Here is a 15,173-nt window from a genome sequence, read left to right as displayed (position 1 = left end):
TTAAATGTGGAGAAGGACGGGGTCACCTCGAATCTGAGGGGGTCGGGTTCCATCCCTTTGGAATAACAGGGTGGTTAAATGTGGAGAAGGATGGAATGGCCTCGAATCTGAGCGGGTTAGGTTCCATCCCTTTGGAGTTGCAGGGTAGTTAAAGGTGTAAATGGATGGCGTGGTATCGAATCTGAGCGGGTCGAGTTCCATCCCTTTGGAATAACAGGATGGTTAAGTGTGGAGAAGGACAGAGTGGCCTCGAATCGGAGAGGATTGGGTTCCATCCCTTTGGAATAAAACGTTGGGGTGGCCTCGAATCTGAGGAAGTCAAAGTCCATCCCTTTGGAATCACGGGATGGTTAAAGGTGGGAAAGATCCCAGAGACACAGAGTGGCTGAATGAGGCACTGAGGTTGGAAAAGACCTCCAAGGTGATCCTCAGTTCAGCACCGCCACTGTGCCATCCACTAACCCATGTCCCCAAGTTCTGCATCCACGTAAGCTTTTCACAGAATCATCAAGGTTGGATTGAAGATCACTCAGTCCCTCAACCAGCACTGCCTCTGGAGCCACATCACCCAGCTCCTCTTGGACACCTCCAGAGACAGTGACTCCGCCACCTCCCCAAGCAGTCTGTTCTAATGTCTGACCATGCAAATAGTGAAATTTTTTTTTCAATATCTGATGTGAATCTCCTCTGTCTCAGCCTGAGGCCAATTCCTCTTGTCCTTCACTGAGCTCACTCTTCTCATAGTAGGAGAGATGGCCCCACCTCACCCACCAGCCCATCAGGGAGTTATGTTGAGCCAGAAGGTCCCACCTGGGCCTCCTTTTCTCCAGGCTGAGCCCCTCAGCTCCCTCAGCCATTCCTGGTGCTCCAGACCCATCCCCAGCTCTGTTCCCTTCTCTGGACACGCTCCAGCCCCTCAATGTCTCTCTTGCCGTGAAGAACTGCCCCAGGATCCAACATGCAGCCTCAGCAGTGCCAGCACTGGTGGATGAACAGTGTCCAAAAACCCCCAAACCCACTGAAGTTTGTTCCCCACAGCCAAAGGGACAATCCCAGTCTGGTGATCTCAATATCCTGTTCTCCTTCTAGAAGGGCCATGCAGAGCCCTCCTGAGTGCACTGCTGCTGCCTCGGGCTGGAAAACGCTGTCCTGAGGGATCTGGGCTCAGCTTTTTGCTCAGTCTCCATCTCATATGGCCAGTGTGGGGCTGTGGTGTGACCCAGGATGGTGGGATAGGAGGGATTTGTCATTACAGGAATTGTTTGAGCAGTGCTTGCACCAGCTTTTGTCCTTTGTTGTCTCTCAATGTGATATTAGTAAAGATGATGTTACAGTTACTGGAATGCCTGGATGAAGTTTCCTGCAAGAGCTCCTGTTTGCCAGAGAAGAAAAGAATCCCCATGTTCCTGCTGTTTCAGGTGCAGGAAATGAAGGTGCAGAGAGGAGAAGTGATTTAGGAGATCACAGGGCAGGGTAGGAGTGGATGGAAATAGAAATATCTTGATTCACTGAACTTCTCTGCAGCTGCTGGAGCGTGTGGTTTGGATCACCAACCCCAACATGAACCCTGCAAGGCTTACACGGGGCTTTGCTCCTAATCTCCTTGTCTGGGCTCCACAGAGCTCCCGGAACTGAATCTTTATAGGCCTAAATGTGGTGTCTTTTAACAGATTCCCCTCAGGGATGGGCTGGGACAAGCCTTGCCTTGTTCATCCCATGCCCAGCCTGTGGCAATCCTGGTGCCAAGTCTGGCTCTATCCTTCCCACCACAATGCCTGGAGAGCAGCTTTTGCTGAATTTTTAGTGAGCAAAGCTGCAGAATCTCTTTCACGTGTTTATTTTGACAGTGTTAGACACTACCTGGATGGAGGTGTTTGTCAGTGGGATTTAAATCCTGAGCTTTGCTCTCCTGGCAGGCAGAGCAGGCTGTTGGCATCTCCCTTCAGTGCTTGTTTTCAGGGGCACAGCAGCATTGCAGAGGGATTGTTCTGACCTTGGGGTGCCCCATTTCCCTTCAGACATTTCCCAGGCCAACATCAGTGTGCAGATACTGTCCTCCTTACAAAAGGCAAAATTCCTTCCAAGAGTCCTCATTCTTGGCACACATGTCAGGGAATGTCAGTGCCTGACTCTGTGAATCCTACAGACATCCCTCTGCCTCCCAGAGCTGCTCTGCTCCTCACTGCCAGGCTCACTGCAGAGTGTTATCCTTCCACCTGTGATGGCAAGAACAGGGCATCCATCAGAGTGTGCAGGTGAAAATGGATTGTAACCTGCCCTGCCAACAGCTGATTAACGTTTGTGCCTCTGTCAGGATTGATCTTGTGGGTGAGAGCATTCCAGAGTCCAGCTGGAGCCCTGCTCCTCAGCTGGATGCTCCTTCCCTGTGCTTCTGTCATGGTCACCATTGTCTGCCTGGGGTGGGGAAGAGGATTGTCCACTGTGGGCAGCTGGGATGGCCAAGGACAGGGTGTTATTTCTCAGTTTTCACATTTCTCCCTCCCCAGCAGTGCAGACCATCTCCCCACTGTGGTAACTTTGGGTTCCCTCACCCGATCTGATTTGTCACTCAGGCCTCAGTGAGGTGGGAAAGCAGCGGGCACTGCAGGATCTGCTACACAAACCCAGGCTGGTAACCCCAAAATGATGTCCAGCACTGAGCTGTGTGTGACTCGTAGCTGCACATAACAGCTGGACGATCAATTTCATGATTGTTGCTAATTGTAAAATCAAACCATAAAAGTAAAAGCTGCTTCAAACCAATGAATAGGTTTTTTTCTCCTGTGTGGAAGCACAAATCAAGAAATCTAAATATTTAGCCAGAGATTTCTGCAGTGCTGTGGGGGATTTATTGACAGCCACATCTAGTCAAAGCTTCCTCCAGTTCCTCTAGCTCTGTACTGTGTGAATACCTGCTGGTCACTGAATTATTTCTTTTCTTACTATTTCCTGTGCTTTAAAAGTGGGGAAAGCGCAATCAAATTATCGTCATGCTCATTTGGTTAATCACCCATTTAGTTACTTATTCAGTTCATTAACAAGACGCTGGCTAGTGTCAGTGTGGAGGAAATTCTGAGAGGCAGGCAGTTAGGAGACAGGATATAGGAGAAATAGGCCATTACTCCAGCCCAGTGAATGGCAATTTCTATCCCTCTTTTCTGCTACGTCACTTCAGTGCACAGTTTGTTCTGGATTTAAAAAAGCAGCCAGCAAACGCGAAGAAAGCGTTCTGCTGCAGATCACTGTTTGTTTGTTAGATTCCATTTAGGTTCAATCCAAAGCTCTGCAGAAGACCAAACCACCTATTTTAGGACTCCTTTTTTTTCAGTTGAGAAAAATGTGCTGCTCCACAGGTCATAAGATGCCTGTAATTATGACCCCGAATAGATAGAAATGTTGCTTCTTGAGACAAATTCTATCTGACAGTTTTTACAGTACGTTCGTTCAGAGCAAAATGCCCTGTCCCCTGTCACCCGGATTGAAATTATTAAGGAAGACAGACATTTCACTGACAACTCTAGCCTCAGGGGGGAAAATATTCCTTCTGTTCCCCTCTGAAGGTCAGAGCTCACATAATGCAAAACACTTAGAACACGCGCGTACACATGCTCACGCACATGCGGATGAAACTTTCTCTTCTGCAGACCTCTGGATGGGTTTGATGGAAAATAGGAACCCACTGTGCAGGCAACTCAGGGAGTTTGGGCCAAAAGAAATGGGCCTTGCATTTCTTCAGTGTTCATTCTCATTGTCTTGTAAGTAATCTCTTTCTCCTCTGCTTGTAAATCACATCAGGAGATGGTCATGTGTGCTCACATGTTCATACTTCCCCTCACATGATACGTGCCCAGATGTGGCACATCAGTCACTGGCAGCTCCTCCGACAGTGTGGGATCTGTGGGATAGTCACACTTCCCTGCTATCTGTTTATTCTTTAAAAACATTTCGTGCCTTCTTTTCCATGCTGTTAAAAGCCCATTTGCAACCTGCATGTCCCATTTCTCACTTAAGCTGCATTGCCAGCTGTCATTTGGCCCAGTCTGTCACCCAGCAGTGTCCCTGTGCTGGGGATGTGCAGGTCCTCACCAACTCTGCCTGCTCCAGAGCTTTTTCGTGCTGGAGGAAGGGCAAAGCCTGGCCCTTCAGTGCCTCCCCAGCCCCAGCTGGACGTGTGAACTCAGCAGTGCAGCCACAGATGAGCTGTCAGTCACTTTGTTGTGCCTGTAGATCACCAACCTCACTTAATCTAGGGCTGAAAATTGGACCTGAGCCAAGGTGACCAGAGGTGAGAAACCAGCCCACAGCTCATTAACCTCTTCCCATTGCACAAAGGCTCTGTCTTCCCCAGTCCCAGTGATTTGGATGGCATCAGCGTCTCTGCTGACCACACACGTGTCCTGGTGTCATTTGCACCGAGCTTCCCTGGCAGGACCCAGCTCCCAAGCACTGACCCTGCTTTTCCAGCCTGTCCTAGAAACACTTTCAGGGTGTTAATGGGCAGCTGCAAACCAGCTGCCCTCCCAGCAACCCAGAATTGAGCCCTTCACAGAGCTGGCCCACACATCTTCCAGAAACCCCTGGATTAATGCCACCGCTTGCCTGTGGACCTGAAGGACCTGCCCAGACCAGCTCATTCCCATGGCAAGGATGTTCTCAAGTGCACACTGGTACCAGTGGCAGAGTGGGAAACAGAGCTGGGAAGCTTTTGTGCTGAATTTCCTCTCAGAAAAAGGGTGGAAATCCCAAATCCTGCTCTGTCCTGCCTATCCCATGCATCCCACCCCACTGTGCTCCTGCCAGGTGGGAACACAGCCCTGTTCTGCCCAACTCCTGCCCCTGTCCTGGCTGCCCTTCCCAGAGGGACACCAGCTCCTGCTCAGCATCTTCCTTCAGATCTGCAAGAATCTCCAAACTTTTCTTTCTTCTTTCTCTCACTCCCTCTTTTTCTAAGTTTAATTCCAAACAGCCGGCTGTGTTCAGCCTGACTGGTTTGTTATGGCTTATAATTTGTGTTAGGATTAATTAACTAATTACCGACAAATGTCCGTTGGCAAGATTCTGCTTCTGCTTGTCAACTTGAAGTATTTAATTATTTTAATCATTTACTTTCATCTTCAGAATTTATGCTCTTCCAAGAGCGTTTCTAGGCATCTTTTAATTATTATTCTGATTTTTTTTCAGAGGGGTGGCGAGCTGGGGGGAGAGAGCTGGGGGATGGGATCGGTCCTCATTAACTATTTCAGTGAGGAAATTTCCTTGGAAAGCCATCCATGATTTTCAGACACTGGTGCACAGAAGGGACAGCCTGGAATGCAGGTGTGTGGGAATGCACAGAGATGGATGGGCTTGGCTCTCACTTCCCAGTAAGAGTCCTCCCTTTCCCCAAAGGATTTCAGGGATGCAAACTGGGGATGCCACAGGTCCTATTCCTTGGTCTAGGGGTCAAGCAGTTGTTGAATTACACAGATGCTTCATCCACCAGGAATAACCCCTAAATCCAGGGGAGTGCTCAGGACACCCTATAAGGCACAAAAGTGTCTCTGCAGGATGAAAATTGAAGTGGACTCACAGCCGCTGTGCTAGCAAGTAAATAAAACAGGATCATAGAAAAGCATCCATTGGTATAGGTTTTTCATCTTTAAAATATTGTGAATGGCTGAAAACCTACAAACTGAGCCCTGCTTTGATCATCCCATGGGTTTGAACATGGAAAGTGGGAATACATTAGAATAGATTTGGGCTGGGATCCTGTCCTGGGGCTGGGGGCATGTATGGAAATCCCATCCCACATCCGTGAGCATGCACAGGAATCCCAGACCCTGGACATGCTGCCAGCCATGGGACAGGAGGGCAGCAGGTAACTGGGACAGTGGAGAATCCAGTCAAGGACACCTTTTTTTATACCCATATGGGTACCACAGACAAGATCCCACCTGAACACACTCTGAATGAAAAGTCAATTTGCTCAGAAAAACAATGGACCACCTGAAAATATATTGTATAAATAATTCAATGTATCCATTTAATTCCTTCCTTCCTTCCAAACACACTGGCCTTGCTATTCCTTCCCCATTTTGATCTCCAGGTGGGGCAGGGCACCGCAGTGATGTGAAGTTTATGCAATTTTGATTTGCACCTGCTCACACAGTATGATCCAAGACTTTGAGTGTCTTTGCTCTGTTTCCTTCACACACCGAAGCTGCAGCACTTGTGTGGGATTAAAACACAAGAGAAGGAAACATAAGAAGCTGATAAAAGACAGTGAAACTGAGTCTTTCACTAATACTTTCTAGAAGACTTCCAGGCTTTTTTCCCTGCCAAATGCTTTATGCTGCCAAGAAACCAAATTCCAGGGAGCTTCTAAAGTCTTCCTGTGGTGGGCACTGCCCAGGCAGGGACAGCCCCATATCCTCCAGTGGGACACATACTCCAGGAAAAAATAATGAAGGATTCAGCCCCAAGAATATTTTTTTCCTGAGACAAATGAATCCCTTGGACCGGAGCACTGAGGAGAATGTGCTATTTAAAAGGTTTCTGGAGGGTACGTAATTATATTGAAAATAATTAGGGGCAAGGCAGCAGTATTATTACTACTTATCATATCACTCTAAACTTAATCCAGACTGATCTTTGGGAATGCATTGGGAATGCAGAGGATGGACCTTTCTTGAATGAGATGGGTCCAAAATGTTTCTGGTTTTGGGTTGATATGGGAGACAAGGGTTTCTCTTTAGGAATCACCTATGGAGACTGCAGCTTTGTCCCAGAGGGGAATGGAGGACCCAGAAAGGCTAGAGCATGGCCCTGGAGTCTGTGGAGTCTGGACTTCCATGCTAGTCCTTTGATCCTTTGGACAAACGTGTTCCAGGACCTGGCAGCCTTTAAGGTGACATCCCAGACCCTTTCCCAAAGACACAACAGCCCCTGGGGTGTGATTTGTGAGGTGAGCAGAGGCTCCCAAGGAGCCCAGGGAAGCAGCATTGCCCTTGTGAGCACTCATGGAGAGATCTAAACGAGATTGTTTTAATTAACTTCAGAACCCTGTTAATTAGAAGCCTCTCTGCATTAAAAATTGCTCCAGAGACCAGACCAAGTCGTGGCTACACAAGAAGGCAGAGGAAGAGGCAGGTCAGGCATGGATGGATCACAGTCAGGACCTGTTTGGAGCAGAGGCTGCCAAATGTCAGGGTTAAAAATCCAGCTGGGGTCCCAAGGCTGCTCAGGAGGCCCAGCTGAGAATCCCAGGGCAGGTCATGGCATGGCAGGAGCAGAGCAGGACTTTTTGGAGAGGCTAAGAACTGCTGTGGGACCTCAGGAGGCAGGAGATGTGACCAAAGCCCCAGGAGAGCTGGCCTGGAGGGTAAGGGAGAGCCTACAGCCAGGGAAACTGAGGCATGGGGGGAGCACAGGGTCAGGTGCTATAAAGCTGTGAACAGCTCCTGGGGTGGGCTGTATGTTCCCCAAGAAATCATCACAGGGGCTTGGAGGGCTCTCCAGTGGAAGGGGAACAGCTCTGGGGTCACAGAGGAGCAGGAGCTGGGCTGGGGCTGAGGGTCCTTGTGGGAAGGAGAGCCTTGTCCTATTGAAGGCTGACAGAATGAACTTCAGTTTATGCCCCTGGCAGTTTTTTACAGCTCAGCTATTCCATTTAGGGGTTGGGAGCCAGTGGAAGGAAGCTCGGATCGCTTCACTGACCAGCCATAACATCCAGCCAGTACATTAACTGCCCTGCTGCCCTGATCTGATGTGGTTTTACAGACAATAGCTACTGGCTATTTAGGCAATGTATAAATTAACATATTCTGCACAAACTAGGAACATATTTAAATTAAAGGAAAGTGCCCTTTATTTGTCAATCATCCAACATCCACATTTTTACATTCCTTTAAAAAGACAATTTCAGCCGTCCTAATCCTACCTCAAACTATTCATCTTCACAAGGGAAAAATGTTGTTTGATTGCTCGATTGTTGCTCTGCCCCCCTTCCCCTGCCTCTTTCCTTTAATTAAAACAATCCTGATCTGCTCTCCTGGAATTTCTTTCCCAGATTGGCTCAGTAACTTGTGACCTTCATTTCTGCCCAGGCTGGAATCTGCTGGCACGCAGGGTCAGAGATGAGGAGATAACAGAGTCACCCCACAGGGTCACCGCCAGAACATGGGTGCACACAAGTGTTTGGGGTGTTGCAGCAGCAAACTTTATCTCCTGCTGTTTCCATATTGATGCCTGACATGGCACTAAAGAAGAAATTGGCTTTGGGGAAGTGTTTGATTTGACAAAATCATGCTCAAAGGGCGAGAAAAATGACCTAAGTGATATTTTCCAAACTGTATCAGCCTGAGCCACTCAACTCTCAAGTGCCATTTCCAGTAATTTTAAGACCTACATGATGCTGGTGAAAAACATTTCCAAGAAGCTCGGGGTTCCTTGGAGCTCTACAGCTCTTGCAGATGTGAATTGCCACAGCTCAGCAAATTATCAAAGGGCTTTTCTCTTGACAGCAGCTGTCGGCAGTGAAGCACCTTTCCCTGCTTGATGGTCTGATCAGGCACCAGCGAGATCCGGTGGCTCTTAGCAGCACAATTCTGTTTGAATGTTTGAACTCTATTTTTCTTTCTTTCTATGTTTACAGAAGACGTAAATTAAAGGAGTAAAATGTAAAATAACTCTGTTCTGAAACCTTCCTGACTGCCCTATCCCAGCTTCTGCCTGGCTCCCATGGCATAGTGCTGAGAGAACGGAAATAAATTTCAAAAAAGGGAAATATTGCTAAGAAATGCCCATTTGGCAAAGTTTGCCTCTTTCTGCTTGTCAGCCAGATGCCGACACCTCGCTCTTCCCAGCAAACCAGGGCCTGTGTGTTTATTTAAGACCCAAATCAGCATCGATCAGGGTCTGTCAGTCACTCTCCCGGAATAAAGCGCCGGGGTCTGGAGCGCGAACGGTAATGGACACACGCTCCAATGATCTTGCAGCCGTCCCACCACATGCCCCAAGGCTGGAATTCTTCAATTCTTCTATTATTATTATTATTATTATTATTATTATTCAGAAAATAAACAATTTGTTTGTTAAGAAACTGTATTTAAGGTACTGAAATGGAGCTTTCTTTAGCACAGAGGGGCCTTTCCTGTAACGATCAGCTATGGAGGGGATTTGGAGAAGCTGGCTGGGTGCTGAGCCTGGAGTGTGGGGCAGCCTCAGCTCATCCTACAGTGGTCCCAAGGGTTGAGGAGGAAGAGAGCTGCTCCAGCAGGCAGCATGGATCCTACATAGTCTGACAGCATCGTGATGCTGGCTGGAACCAGGCTGTGAATAATGTCTGAGAGGTGTGAACGCTGCAGCGTGCGGGAGCCTCCAAATTACAGCAACTCACCAAGGGAAAACCACCCCGACAGCCTTCAAAATGGAGTTGCTTCCTCCCTTCTCCCCTCCTCCTCCCACCTGCCTTTCATTTTTCCTCATGCATGGAAGATATTAATTACCCAACGTGCTTTAATGGCTCGCAGGAAGTGCCCTGCAGCGATCCCGGCGCGCAGTGAGCTTTGTCCCATACGTGGCCAAGGAAGAGGAGCACAGTGTGACACTGCTGGGGCATGAGGTGTTTCCTGTGGCCCTGTGGAAGGGAGCCCCATTTTTCTGACTCCTCTGAGCAGCTCTTTTATCTCTGGTGTTCAGCTAAAGCAGCTCCTGTGCCCTTAGGGTGGCTGTGCAGGGTTTGTTAACCTCTGGGACAGGCAAACCGTGACCTCTCTCCTCCTGGGAATGAGCACGGCTGCTTGTTCCTGCTCACTGACATTTGCTGCTGCTGAGCTGTTCCTAACCTGGCTGAACTGTGCCTAACCTGGCTGAACTGTGCCTAACCTGACTGAACTGTGCCTAACCTGGCTGAGCTGTGCCTAACCCTGTTAATCTGTGGGGAGAAGCCAGAGGAGCATGGCCAGGTAACCCACCTCACTATGGGACAGTAGACTGGGACACATTCCACCTGCATCCCCCTCCTGCAGCAGAATGCAGTGTTGAGATCAGCAAGGGCTGGGCTCCAGGACTCCCCCTTTCTGCTTCCAACTCTGTGCTCCAGCTGTCAGAGGAGGAGTTTGGGCACCAGGCTTGTGTCTGGCATGAGGAACTCACCAGTACCCTCCTCCTGCTTGCAAGGACTGCAGGAACCTCCTACAAAATTGTGTTTGTACCAGCAATTATAACAAAGAATTTGGAAAATAAGCATTTGGAGCAGCGGGGCACAGGGAATTTTTAACCCCAGCAACCTCTGCCTCAGCACTGAAACCTGGGATGCCACTCCCTGGGGAGGCCCTGGGCTTAAATCTGGGCCGTCTCCTGCTGCCAGATTCTGCTTTCATTGCACCAGCCTAAAACCAACAGCAAAGCACTTGGCAGATTGATCCACAAAGAGGTGGATATGGGCCAGTTCCAGCCTGTCCGAGACTGCATGAGGCAGGAACCAGGTCTGAGTCTCAGCCCTGGGATTCCTGAAATATGCTGGCCCTTGACAGACACAGTGCTGTGAAGCTCTGGGAGAAAAGGTGATAAAAACCCTCTCCCAAAACCAGACATGAATTCACAGACTATCATGGCCAAAGATGAACCCTTGTTTTTGCTCTGCCCTGCCCTTTTCCATCCCTGATTTCAGCGCCAGGAGAGCTGAGCACCATCCCTGCACAGCCAAGTGCCTGGTGCCCGCCGGTGTGGGACCTGCCAAGGCAGCAGGGCTGAGCGAGGGGAGCACGGAGCAGAGCAGCGGCGCACGGGAGCAGAAGGGCATTAATCACCTCGCTGTGATTAGGGGCTCAGTGAGCACAGCCTGCCTCGGGGCCTTTCTGCTCCCTCTGATGCCCCAGTTTGCCGCGCTCTCCGACAGATGCAGCCCGGCCGCATGCACCAGCCCCGGTGGCTCCAGCTCCTTCCCACCCTCTGCAGGTTGTGTTGCCAGGATGGAAATGGTCATTTCTTAATTGCTTTTAGTGCTTTCCTGCACTGGAGACCGGTAAAAACTGAGTGTGCCTCCCACTCTAGTCCAGCTCCTGGCTGTGAACCCCCTTAGTGATTGGAACTGGAGTCTTTGGTCCATTCCTTGTGGAGAAATGAGGTGGCAGCAAGGACAGGATGGCCAAAGGTTGTCTGGGAACTGAAGCCCAGGAGGGGCCATCAGTAACACACCAGGGCACAGAGCTGCTCAAGGAGACATGTAGAAAACAGGAACAAGGGCACACAATGCTCCACTAAGGGAGAGTGTGGCCTGAGCCACATTGCCCTGGGGAACAGCACCCACCTCACCAAGTGTCAGGACAGGCAGAGATGGTTTTTCCCCATCTAGAAATGCACAACTTTATTCACTCGGAGCCATCCTTTCATTGCACGGAGATGGATGTGGCCACACACGTTATTTTAACTTCACGGCTCTCCCATCCGTACATAAAACAGCCCAGGGAGCTGGAGTTGATTCATCTGTTTGCCACAGAAGATGGATCAGTTAGCAAATTATTTTATTGACCCGCAGCGCTGCTCAAGGTCATTTGTTTCAGTGGACAAGCAGCATGCCTGGCATGCAAACGGGGCTGAGAGGGAACCTCCATATGCGACTGGCATATCCCAGCCCCTGGCCTCATTGTGGAACCCTCAGCTCAGGCTGGAGCCCTCACAGCCCGGCTGTGCTCCTCGGATAAACTCAGCATTTGGGCTGTGATGCTGTAGCTTGCTCAGCTGTCTCCAGGCTTTCATCCCTGGCTGCTGCTGGGAAAGAAAATCCATCCTTCTTTCCCAGAATGTGGTTTGGAATCTTTTTGCTTTGTTCTTAAAGGGCAAAAAACCCCATTGTGGTGAGGAAGGGAAGAAATGGAATTAAGTAGCTCAGTCCTCATCCAGACATGGCCCAGATCTGTAGATTATAAGGATGAGACATGCACTGTAGAAAATCCACTGTAGAAAATCCAGGCCCTTCCCAGGCTGTTGATGTCCTCCCAAAAATCAGGCAGTGAGAAAAGCATATAATTTCTTACAAAAATGGGGGTGCCTCTGCAGGTTTGGTGAGCATCCCTCCTGCCCCACAGCCTTGTGAGGTCCCATCAAGTGCAGAGACCCCTGGCTGCCCTGGCACACCTCACCCTTGGTGTCCTGCTGCCATCCACTGCTCCGGAGCATCTCCACTTCCCACTGTCCTCCCTGAGCTTCCCGTGGAGCTGTGGCCTTGCTAACCTTCATTGAGTTGCCTAAACATTTATTAATTGATTGCTGCAGGGTTACCACAGGCTTCTGCTGGCGTTTGGGCGAGATGGGATGTCCACGGAGTATCCTCGCATGAACTCCCGCCGTACCTCCGGCTCCGCTCTGCATCTGCTGCTCTTGCTGCTGGAGCAGCTTTTAACCAAAGACATATGGGGCCCATTAACACGGTTTTGCTTGTTTGCAGAGTCTGATCTTGGGAAGAACTGGCTGATTTCAGCTCATAGTTAAAAGTCTCAAGCCTAGGTGATGCAGGAGTAGAGCTGGAGCCAGTCCTGCAGCTGGCTGTCAGCGCACAGGGGTTCATCAAGCTCAGGATGAATGCAGGTGAAATCTGCAATGGACAGAGACCAGATTAATTATATCAAAGCCACGGATGTCTCCTTTTGCCCAGCTTAGTGCTGGCTCCTTCCTATGGTAGGTTTCATTCCACCTGCAGCCTGTGCGGATGGAGGGGAACTGGGAGGAATGCCCAGGCTACAGGGATGTGCAAGGCAATAATCCTGATCCAAAGTACTTAAGAACACCTCTGTCTTGCACCTCTGCCTCAAGAAATGGATCTAAAGTAAAAGCTGGGCTTTCTCCATCTGTTGCCCCACCCTAGTCTTCACACTTTTTTTAACTTTACAAATGTGCCAGATTTAGAAAAAAGAGAAGGAAAACCAAAAAGGGAAAGTAGCACATCCCTTTGTGCAAGGCTTTCTTCCAGTCCCTGTTAAGTTCCTGTACATGCTGACAGTTTTACAATTTACATGACAGCTGGCTTGCTTGGAGGAGATCTCTGTTAATTAAAATAACACAAAGGGAAAGAAGCAAAATCGTGTCAGCGGATAATTAATTCGGAGCAGGGCACCAGGCTGTGCGCCGATCCCGCTAACAAAACTCTGCAGGAATTCACAGCTTTACAGTCCTGGTCCTGCTGAGCCTCCTGGAGCAGCTCACTGCTCGGCCCCGTTCTCCACACCAGGCTGTCCCTTCCTGCAGGACACACTGCCCTGCCCTGGGTGCACATGCTGCATCCCGGACAGAGCTGGGATTAGGACACATGCTTTCCTGAGGTGCTGGGTCCAGCCCCAGTCCTTCTGCCCTCCTCCTCATCTCCAGGGCTCTGCCTCTACCAAAGGGATCCTTTCTGCTCCTGCCCCTTTGTCCTGAAGCACAGGCTGAGGCCATGGAGAGCATCTCATCCCTTCACTGCTCAGTGCTGGGGCTTCCAGGGCTGGGAGCAGCCAGCAGGTACCCGGCCAGGGGCCAGCACAGCCGAGGCCAAATCCTTCCTGGCGGCTGCTGGGTGGGTTATCTCTTTCCTCCAGCCTCACTCAGCATCAGAAGCTGATCCAGAGGCAGCTGCTGGAGAAGGGCTCTGTCCCTCTTGGCCAAGCAGCAAATCTGTCCCTCTTGGCCAAGCAGCAAAGATGAACCATAGGTGTTTCCCTCTTAGGATGGAACTTATGGGACAGACGAGGAATGGGTGTATAAGGGTGAGCCTGGGAAGATTTGGGGAATCCAGGGGGCTGGGGAGCAGGGAAGGCATTCCTTCATGGAGTAACCGGGGATTTAGTGGGACTGAGGACAGTGAAGCGAGCCAAGCCCTTGGCTGCCGGCCGGAGCCCTGGGGCGCTGGCTGGGTGCAGGCTGTGCTGTCACCATGCTCGTGTCCCTCTGTGCCACCCCAGTGCCAGCAGTGGCACCTCACAGTGTCCTGGTGCTCCCTTGTCCACGAGCAGGGACTGTGGGTGCTCCCAGCACCCTCCCCAAAACCGGCCACTCAGCACCTCACCAGCAGAGTTGTGCTTCGTTAACGATTCTGCAGCTCGCTCTCACTGCCTTAGTGTGCTGATCAGGCGGGCTCGGAGATGGGGAACAGGAAAAAAACATGGAAAGAAAAGAGAAAGAGCAGCCCAGGGCTCCAAAGCAGCTGAGGTGTCAAAGACAGAGATTTAATGAATGTGCCTGCGGTTCACCTGAACAGATGAGCATGAGCTAGAAGGAGAGAAGGAAGAAAATGGAAAAAAGGAAGGATCATTTTTCAGATTGGCAGCTCCCCTCCCAGACATCTTTTAACAAGAGAGGGGAAAAAAAAGCTTTAAAGGGCCAGCCAGCTGCTTCACTGCACGGTGGTGGGGACCCGAGTGCTCTGCACCCATTACAGGGGTCAGGCTGGGTTGAGGCTGTGACTCCCAGTCCCCCGTGTCCCCTCAGCTGCCTGGGTGCTGTAGGAATTGGATGCTGTGTGACCATGGTGGAGAGAAGGATGGGGAGCAGCTGTTGAAAAGGGGTGAGAGGAGGCAAAGCTGCTGGCTCATCCATCCCTGCGCCAGCCCCATGGAAAGGCAGCAGTGTCTGCCTGCAGAGCCACTCGGTGCCCAGAACATGGCAATAAATGGGGGGTTGGCAAGGGCCAGCCCAGGACAGCAGCTCTCCTGTGCCCAGAGCACCCAGCACACCTGGGCTTCCCTTGGCCCCCAGCAGTCCATGACTCTGCTCCATTGCATCTTCTAGAAGTTGCTCTGGGAGAGCCTCAGTTCCAGAGTTTCTTTGGAGTTTTCCAAAAGAGTTTTCCACTTCTCCAGTGCAGCTCCTTTTCTGTAACCATTTGCCCTGCATAAACCAACAGTCTGTGTCCAAGCAGTTGGCCATCAGTTTATCCAATGTTTCTCTTTCAAATGTCTGGTGGGAACAATATTAATAAAATACTGTATTTATATAATAAATATTAATACAATTTTATTTTAAACAATAGTATTAAGTGCAATGTGTGATGTGTCCTAAGCCAGCTGCTTCCCTCTGCTTCTTCACATGAGGACCCACACCACGCTTCTCATTCAGACATCACTGCTGAGCTCCATGGGCCTGCAGCATCAGGGACAGGAGTACTCCAGAAATAAAACCAGCAAGGCCAGCATATCCCCACTGTGTTCCTGCCCCTCCCA

Source organism: Geospiza fortis, unplaced genomic scaffold (genome assembly GCF_000277835.1).
Source record: "Geospiza fortis unplaced genomic scaffold, GeoFor_1.0 scaffold289, whole genome shotgun sequence".
NCBI classification, from domain to species: Eukaryota; Metazoa; Chordata; class Aves; order Passeriformes; family Thraupidae; genus Geospiza; species Geospiza fortis.
This window is presented reverse-complemented; position numbering follows the sequence as displayed.